The sequence below is a fragment of the Sesamum indicum genome, linkage group LG4, assembly GCF_000512975.1.
Source record: "Sesamum indicum cultivar Zhongzhi No. 13 linkage group LG4, S_indicum_v1.0, whole genome shotgun sequence".
NCBI lineage: Eukaryota > Viridiplantae > Streptophyta > Magnoliopsida > Lamiales > Pedaliaceae > Sesamum > Sesamum indicum.
This window is the reverse complement of record NC_026148.1, coordinates 6,647,620-6,657,501: the sequence shown is the minus strand read 5'-3', so window position 1 is coordinate 6,657,501 and position 9,882 is coordinate 6,647,620.

Genomic DNA, 9,882 nt, shown 5'->3' with positions numbered 1-9,882 from the left:
ATTATTGTTATTTTGAATTTTTTTTATAAATTATAATTATATATATTATAAATATATTTTAAAATAGCTATAAATTATATATATTATAAATTAAAATAATTATATATTACTAAGCCTAATTTGACCAGTTTACTAAAAGGTGTATTTTAGTCATTGTTTATAAAAAAATAGACTCAAATTAATCAAGGGGTGGTGTGATTATTTATTCGTAATATAGGGGTGATTTTTTATATTAAAAATTTAATAGGAGGATTTTTGATATTTTGATATATCATAGAAAATTCAAAATGAACTTAACCCCAAATTAAATATTTCAATCCCAATTCAAAATTAGATGAGTTGGGTTGAACCCATGGGTGTCGATCCATATTGCTGCGTACCACTAGTTTCCACCCTTCTAGTCGATGCGGATTAGATTTCCTATTATAATCTTTGCTGCATTTTATATTGAACTTCACATATATATGCTACATGTATAAAAAATTTACACCATCAATTTTATGTAATGAAGGATTTCATACATGCAGAGTGTATATACAGAATGTAATAGAAAATGTAACATAAATTACTTGCTAAGGAAAAAAATAGCTCCGTAGAATATAGACTTTTGGAGGCTATTTTTTGTACGTCTAAAACTTTGAAAATTCATTTCAATACTATAGAGGCAATAAAGCCAAATGACTGTTTTCAACATAACTGTGGCGTAAAATTTTCACAGCAGCAAATATTATTCTGCTGAAAATTTTCCGCAGAAAGAGAAATATTTCCTGCACAACTGCTGGAAAAACATTTTGCTGATTTTTTTTGCATAGCTGCTAAAGAAACTTTTCACGACAACAGAAAGTTTTGTTGATTAGAAATAAATGTTCATTCTAGTAGAGAATAGACATATGACAGAGAATTAAAAAAATATATATTTATAACAAAACTAAGCCATCTAAAAAACTCGGTGGAAATCGACATGCAAATGAACTCTAAATTTCAAAATTTGTATGAAAATTGTAGAAGATGTGATTTCTGAGGGTAAATTATGTCTAAGTTTGGAGAGAAATATATGGTGTATCAAGCCTTGTATTCATTCAAAAAGAAATGGTGTTGTACAGTGCCTTATATACAGAGGAAGTGAATTAACAGAAATATAACTGTTGCTAACTAATTCAGAACTAACTAACTAGATGAAACCGTGTTCCTAACTAACAAAAGTGTCAAACTACAAAATACAACTAATAAAACAATCAGCGACATCAACTTGCAGCATGTTCTCTTGCTCTGTTTTGTGAAGATTGCTGCTGCTGCTGGTTGCTTGCTGCTGCAAAATAATCATAACACCCCCCCTCCTCAAGCTGGAGCGCCTGAGGCCAAGCCCAGCTTGACGAACAAACGAGCAAAATCAGCAGCGGGGGAGGACTTTGTGAGAATGTCAACCAACTGGTCACGCCCAGACACATGAGAAGGTTGAATAAAGCCCAACTTGAACTGATCCCGCACGAGGTGACAATCGATGTCAAGGTGTTTCGTGCATTCGTGGAACACGGGATTGGCAGTGATATGGATAGCGGCCTGACTATCGCACCAAAATGGAACAGGCGTGGGAAATTGAATACGAAAGGAGCGTAAGAGATAAGCAGGAAGGGAAAAAAAGGCCAAGGGAGGAGGTCCCCTTGAGATAACGGAGCACATGAATTGCAGCATCCCAGTGGGCAGAACGGGGATGTTGTAGGAACTGCGACAACTGCAACGGTGAAAGAGACATTAGGCCTGGTGAAAAGCCAAGGTACAAGAGGCGTCCAACCAAGCGGCGATAAGAGCTGGAATCTTGAAGAAGAGAACCATCATCTGCAGAAAGCTTAAGACCAGGAGGCAACGGAGTGGAAACAACATTAGCATTCAGCAAGTTTACATCAAGAAGAATATCATGAAGGTACTTGTGTTGGGAAACAAGTAAGCCATGGGAAGACCATGCAAGTTCAAGTCCTAGGAAGTATTTGGCCGCACACAAATCTTTGATGGTGAATAGAGAATGGAGGCGAACTCTTAACGCCTCAATTTCTGCTGCCGAATCACCTATCAACAATATATCATCGACATAAACGAGTAAGGCCACAAAATAAAAATCAGTGACCTTGAGAAAAAGACAATGATCATGAGGGCATTGGGTGTAGCCAAAAGCTTGCAATTGAGCAGTGACTTCGATGTTCCATTGAGGGGACGCCTGCTTCAACCCGTAAAGGGAACGATGTAGCTTGCAAACATGGTTAGGAGCCACCAACTTATAACCTTCAGGAGGTGACATAAACACTTCCTCGTCGAGATGTCCGTGCAAGAATGCGTTGTTGACGTCCAATTGCCACAAAGGCCACCCTTTCGCCACAGCCACAGCTAAGAAAACCCACACCATCACAACTTTCGCCACAGGTGAGAAACTATCGAAGTAGTCGACGCCCTCTATCTGGTTATACCCCTTTGCGATAAAGCGAGCTTTGTGACGTATCACAATACCATCTGGGTTCAATTTGAGTTTATATACCCAACGATACCCAATAGGCTTCTTCCCAAAAGGCAGCGGAACTGTGGACCAAGTATTGTTACGCTCCAAAGCTGCGAGCTCTTCATCCATAACGGCAATCCAATTGGCATCCTTACTGGCCTCAACATACGACCTGGGTTCCTGGACAAAGGACAAAAGAGCAACAAAGGACGTGTGTGCAGGTGTATAGGAGGATGCTAAACAGGAGGAGTAATTAACATCACAATGACATACATAATCTGTTAACTAGGCGGGTTTATGGACTGTTTGTGAGGAACGTCGTGGAACAAGGACCGATGGGGAGGTATAAGAGGGTGTAATCGAGTTGGGAGGAGTAAGTGAAGCTTGGAAAATGTCTTGTGGGACAACAGGTAGCTGGGAATTAGAGGCGCTACACAGTGAAGGAAAAACAGGGGCGATTGAAGGGGAAGACTGAACAGGAGAGTCATCATCATCATCAGTATAAAATGGGCAATGTTCAGGTGAGGGAGACACATCTACAGGTAGAATAGAGGCAAAGGGAAATACATTTTTATAAAAGACAACATCTCTAGAATTGAAGAGATGACGTGTGGTGAGGTCGAACACTTTATATCCTTTGTGATTATGGCTATAGCCAAGAAAAATGCACTTTTGTGCACGGGGTGTGAACTTACACTTAGAGGGTGATTTATTTGACGCGAAACAGAGACATCCGAACACTTTAAGGTTCGAAAAGAGCGTAGTTTACAGAAGAGAACTTCATAGGGGGACTTCCAATTTAATATGTGAGTGGGCATCCTATTTATCAGATAAGCTGCGGCAAGAATCGAAGTACCCCAAAATTGAATAGGAAGGTGTGCTTGAAAGAGGAGTGCTCGCGCTACATCGAGGATATGTCTATGTTTCCTCTTTACAACGCCATTAGACTGAGGTGTGTATGGACAGGTCCTATGGTAGACAAAATACCAAGAGATTGGAACAAGGTTTGACAAGCAGAGTTAGTGAATTAGGTTCCATTGTCTGACCTCACCATTTTAACCTTACAATAAAATTGTGTCTCTACCATTTTAAGGAACACATCAAGGATACGAGTGACTTGTGTCTTCTAACGAAGGAGGAAAGTCCATGTAGCACGACTAAAGTCATCGACAATGGTAAGGAAGTAATTGCAATCATCAAATGTTGGGTTCTTGTAAGGGCCCCAAAGATCGACATGAATTAGTTCAAAAGTGTTTGTAGCGTGAATGGTACAAGATTGAAAGGGTAATCTACTTTGTTTTACAAGAGGACATGTAATACAAGGTTCAGAAAAATCAGTAGATTTTATGGCAGAAATGTGTTCGAGAACATTGGAGGACAGGTGCCCCAGCCTCCTATGCCACAAGACATTATTGCAATGATCTAAAACAATAGGTAAGACATCTTGAACAGAGTTTAAGGACGCTACAGTAGTTGAATGAAATGAGGACTTGTTTAGTACATAGAGATTTTTGTAAAGCTTGCCTATGGCTATGGTCTTGTTAGTCTTCTGATCCTATAATACACAATGGGAGGAGTAAAATTTCACTTCAATAGATGACTGCAAACAAAGTTTGGAAACAAATAGCAAACTATATTAAAAATGATGTACATAAAGGACATGAGTAAGAGTGAGAGTGGGGTGCAAAGTGATATTGCCTCTGTGAGTGACTGATTTTGTTGTGCCATCTGGAAGGTATATAAGAGAGGTAGAAGAACAAGGCATCAAGGTCTGAAAAGTATTTTTGTGTGCACACATGTGATTTGTTGCACCTGTGTCAACTATCCAAGAATCCGAGATCATATTATGAGTGTCAGAAAGGGTGTAATTGTACCTGCAAAATTATCCAGTTGGGCGAAGTTTGTCTGCGAAGAGTCCCCAGACATTTGCACTTGGTGTTTCTCTGTCTTCATCAAACGAATCAACTCCTGCAACAAGACTTCTTGGTTGCTTTCTTTGTGAGGTTTCTCTAATCGCGTATGATATGCCTTTGCAACCCCTGTTTCCTTCTTCCTTTTCTCAATTAAGTCTCTGTACCACTCCAGCGTTCAGTGAATTTTGAAGCACGTATCCCTCGTGTGCCCCGCGCGATTGCAATCACTGCAATGTAATCCCCTCTTATCAGAGAACAGCCTCTGCTGCCCAGGCCTGGGTACAAACTCCTTTCTATTTCCTACTCTTACCTGCATCGCTACATTGTCCATAGAATCTGCTCCCTCCATGCTATCCTCTCTCTGTTTCTCCACTCGCAGAATCATAGAATATGCTTTATTCACCGTGGGTATGGGGTCCATAACAAGCAACTGGTCTCGTAAATGATCAAAGTTCTCACTCAGACCCATAAAAAATTGAGTTAATCATGTGAAAGTCGCTTGATCTGCAGCTGTTTTGTAGGCTCCACAAGTACATCCGCATGTACATTGTGGAGTGGGCATCAACACATCAAGTTCATCCCAAATGATACGCAGCCTTGAGAAGTATTCAACCACTGATTTATTTCTTTGCGTTAAGGATGCGATTTCCCGCTGGAGTTGATACAACAAAGGTCCGTTGCACTCTCCATACCTTTCTTCCAAGTCTAACCAAAGTGTTCTCGCGGATTTTGCATACATAAAACTTCCAACAATCTCCTTAGAAATGCAGTTGAGTAACCAAGTGGTGACCATACTATCTACGCGTATGCATTGTTCCAAGAGTGGATCGTTAACGCAAGGCTTCACTGATGTTCCGTCTATAAAGCATAGCTTCATTTTGGCTCGTAAAGCTCTGTTTATCGCATAGCTCCAGGTAAGATAGTTGCTTTTAGTCAGCAATGTACTAACCAAAATCATGCCAGGATGATCTGAACCATGTAATTACAATGTCTCAGGTATTTGGTGTCGTCCTCCTCCACCTACCTCCATTGCTGGTGATGTAGGTTGTCTGCTGTTTCTGTCGAATTCATCCATTTCTGCAACTAATTGTTAGTTTTGTAATCGTAATGTGCTCTGGTATGCAGAGTCCTACAAAAAAAGGCTCTGATACCATGTAGAAGATGTGATTTCTGAGGGTAAATCATGTCTATGTTTGGAGAGAAATATGTGGTGTATCAAGCCTTGTATTCATTCAAAAAGAAATGGTGTTGTACAGTGCCTTATATACAGAGGAAGTGAATTAACAGAAATATAATTGTTGCTAACTAACTCAGAACTAACTAACTAGATGAAATCGTGTTTCTAACTAACAAAAGTGTCAAACTACAAAATACAACTACTAAAACAATCAACGACATCAACTTGCAGCCTGCTGCTCTCCTGCTCTGTTTTGTGAAGATTGCTGCTGCTGCTGCTGGTTGCTTGCTGGTGCAAAATAATCATAACAAAAACCATCAAAATATACATATGTTTAGTCGATTACCTGAGTTTCAATCATTCTAGCTTGTAAAATCCCTACTTCTGCAAATAGTTAGTAAAATCTCTAAATTCACAAAATAAAAAGAGAACAATATGTAAAAGTGGCAGATTGATCATTGCTGCTACTGCAACAAAGCTTCAGTTTTGAACAAGGAAGAAGAGGGAACTCGTTATCGCTGAACAAGGAATGCGCTTTGTGATAGTTTGTAATGCGAGTTTATTAGTTCTCTTCTTTGCACTGTTATCGCGTTTTATAAACATTGTATATCTTTCTTATTTTACGCTTGTTTTAGTGAAGCACGTTTTTTTTTTTGGCTGTTGTAAAACAATAGCTATTAAAGGCGCCTTAGCCTTCCTCTTCTTAACAGAAGAAAATAACAGAAATACAATTTGTTAGTTGAAGAGAAAGCTCTGCTTCTTGTGTGTAGAACTTATTCAAGAAACTCCTTTTCTTTACTATGTGCTTTCGCTGTGAGAATTTTCATGGTATCAGAGCCATCAATTGATGGTCTCTGATTTATTTGAAGAGTGATTCAGTGCACTAGGATTCTTGCAATCAAGAATCAAATAGAAAGAAAATATGTAAGAAGATCAAGAAGTTATGAAGATTCAACCAGGAGACAACCCTGGGTTGGGTCTTGTGTCAGCACAGCTCGATGGATCCAATTTCCTCTCCTGGAGCAGATTAGTGAAATTAGCTTTGTAGGCAAAAATGAAGCTGGGCTTCATTAATGGATACGTACAAAAATCAGAAAACAGTGCCAAGGAGCTTGGACAATGGGTGAGAGCAGACTCCATGGTAGCTTCATGCATTCTCAGTTCCATTTCAAGAGATATAGTTGAGAGCTTTATGTACACCAATACATCTAGAGAACTATGGACAGAACTGGAAAACAGATATGGGCAAAGTAACAGCCCTTTGGAATATCAAATAAAGACAAAACTGGCTTCTACTTCACAAGGAACAATGACAGTATCTGCTTATTATGCCAGATTGAAGAAACTCTGGGATGAACTAGCCTGCATCACACGTACACCCAAATGCACATGTGGAGCTGCAAAAGAAACCGCTGAAATTAGAGGTAATGATAATCTCATGCAATTCCTCATGGGACTAAATGAGACTTATGAACACATTAGAAGCCAGATATTGATAATGGAACCATTGCCTGATAGCAATAAAGCGTAGGCAATGGTTCTTAGAGTGGAAAAACAAAAACAAGTTATTTCAGGGCAAACGTACACAACCCTAAATATGGCCATGTAAGTTTTCAAGAAAACTGATCCTGCAAAGAACCTTCAAAGAAAGAAAAATCTTGTTGACAAGAAGTCTTAGATTTGTAAACACTGTGGAAAGAATGGCCACTTGAAGGAAGGTTATTTTGAGATTTTTGGGTATCCAGATTGGTACAAGTCCTTCTTGGAACAGAAGAAAGAAAACACCCAGAATGTAAATAGAGCTGCAACAGAAAGGACTGAAAATGAAAGGGCCAATAACACTGTGGATGGTAGAACAGTGAGTGAGCTAGTAAGAAGAGAGTTCCAGAAGCTGATTGAGAGACTAAAATGATAGACATTCACAACAAATGCAGAAAATTATGATTTCTCAGGTAAGCATCTTGAACACACTATTGATGAATCAATATACTCTGATGCTTGGATCATTGATAGTGGGGCCATAGCTCACATGTCCAATGATAAATTGATGTTCAATGAATCAAAAGCTTCTAACCAAAGAAATTATGTTCAATTGGCTGATGGAACAAGGCACTTGGTTAAATATATTGGTGACGCTAAAATAAGAGATAAGATAGTGCTTGAAAATGCTCTTTATGTTCCGAATATGAAGTATAATCTTTTTTCTATCAGTAGATTGTGCAATGACTCTTCATTTAGTTTGAAATTTTCTAAATCACATTGTATTGTGCAGGACCTCAAGACTGAGGACATCATTGCCATAGCTAGCATAATAGGAAAACTGTACATTCTAAGGGCTGAATCCTTTGACAGAAGATTTATAGAAGGAACATTGGGTAAATTCATTGATATTGGGCTTAAAGCATCTCATACAACCTGAGACATGGCATAGAAGACTAGGACATTTATCACAAGATGTACTAGCCAAAACAGGATTAGTGAATAACAATAAAAAATCCAATTCTTCTTGTGAAGTTTGTCCTCAAGCTAAGCAGCAAATGCTGCCATTTACTCTCAGCACTTCTCACTCTAATGTATGCTTTGATCTTATGCATATGGATTTATGGGGTCCATAAAATGAACCATCTATCTCTAACTGCAGTTATATGTTAACCATTGTAGATGACTACAGTAGGTGTACTTGGACCTACCTAATGCATCAAAAGTCTCAAACATTTTATCTGGTGAAGGACTTTCACAAAATGGTGTTAACTCAATTTGAAAAAAGCATTAAAAGAGTTAGAACAGATAATGGTTTAGAATTTATAAATGAGCAATGCCAAAAAAATTTTAAAAAAGAAGGCATCATACATCAAACAACTTGCACATACACACCTCAACAAAATGGTATTGTTGAGAGAAAACATAAGCACTTGTTACAGGTAGCTAGATCCTTAATGTTCCAATCAAATTTGCCTAAATTATTCTGGACTGAAACTATATTCCCATCTACTTATATCATTAACAGACTTCCCACACCAATCCTTAAGTGGAAGACCCCTTATGAAACACTCTTTAACAAGCCTGTTGATTACTCTCATATTAGAACCTTTGGTTGTCTTTGTTTTGGAACCAATACATTGCAACATAAATCCAAATTTGACTCAAGAGCTGCTAAGTGCATCTTCTTGGGATATGCTCTTAACCAGAAAGGTAATAAAGTTTATGATATTAGCAAGAAAATGATCTTTGTCTCAAGAGATGTTGTGTTTAAAGAGGACATATTTCCTTACATCAATGAACGCAATAACCCCCTTTTATCTCACACACCTATGGTCATTCCTGGATCTGACAACAATGATATAGAAAACACGGATGATGAGTCAGAACCTATTCCTGATACAGCAGATGTTGGACCTGATAACAATGAATAAACACATGAGCCAACTATTGAAAATGTAGGTTTAAGAAGATCTAATAGACAGACTTTTAAACCTGCAAAATTACAGGACTATGTAAGCTCCTGCACTGAGGAAGAAAGTGACATATTAACAGTTGAATTGCAAGGAGATATGAATACTTGTTTGATTAGTATTGATAATTTGCCCCTGGAACCTAAAACATATGCTGAAGTTGTTAAGAAAAGGGAGTGGGTGGATGCTATGAACACTGAAATAAAGGCTTTAGAAGACAATGGAATATCACTGAACTCCCTAAAGGAGAAAGGGCCATAAGCAGCAAGTGGATCTACAAATTAAGACTGAAATCTGATGGTAGTATAGAGAGGTATAAGGCAAGACTTGTTGCCAAGGGGTACAATCAAATTGAAAGGATAGATTACATAGACATTATATCTCCAATTGCAAAAGCAGTCACTATTAGAATCTTATTGGCAGTTGCTTGTAAACAGCATTGGTTCCTGCATCAGTTAGACATTAATAATGCCTTCTTGCATGGTTATATAGAGGAGGAAATTTATGTGCTTCCCCCTCAAGGATATCAGGTTCCTGAGGGACATGTATGCAGGCTTAAAAAGTCCCTTTATGGCCCTTAAACAATCATCCAGGCAATGGAACCTGGAATTCACTAAACAACTAGAAAAACTTGGTTTTGTCCAGTCTAAGGTTGATCACTGTTTATTTACTATTACTACAGAAAGTGGATTCTTTTGTCTACTTGTATATGTGGATGATGTTCTTCTTGCAGGGCCATGTGAAAGAACAATTACAGAGTTTAAAGCTAAATTACATAACCTATCCACAATTAAGAATTTGGGAAAAGCCAGATTCTTCCTTGGTCTTTAGATTTGCAGGTCTGAAACAGGG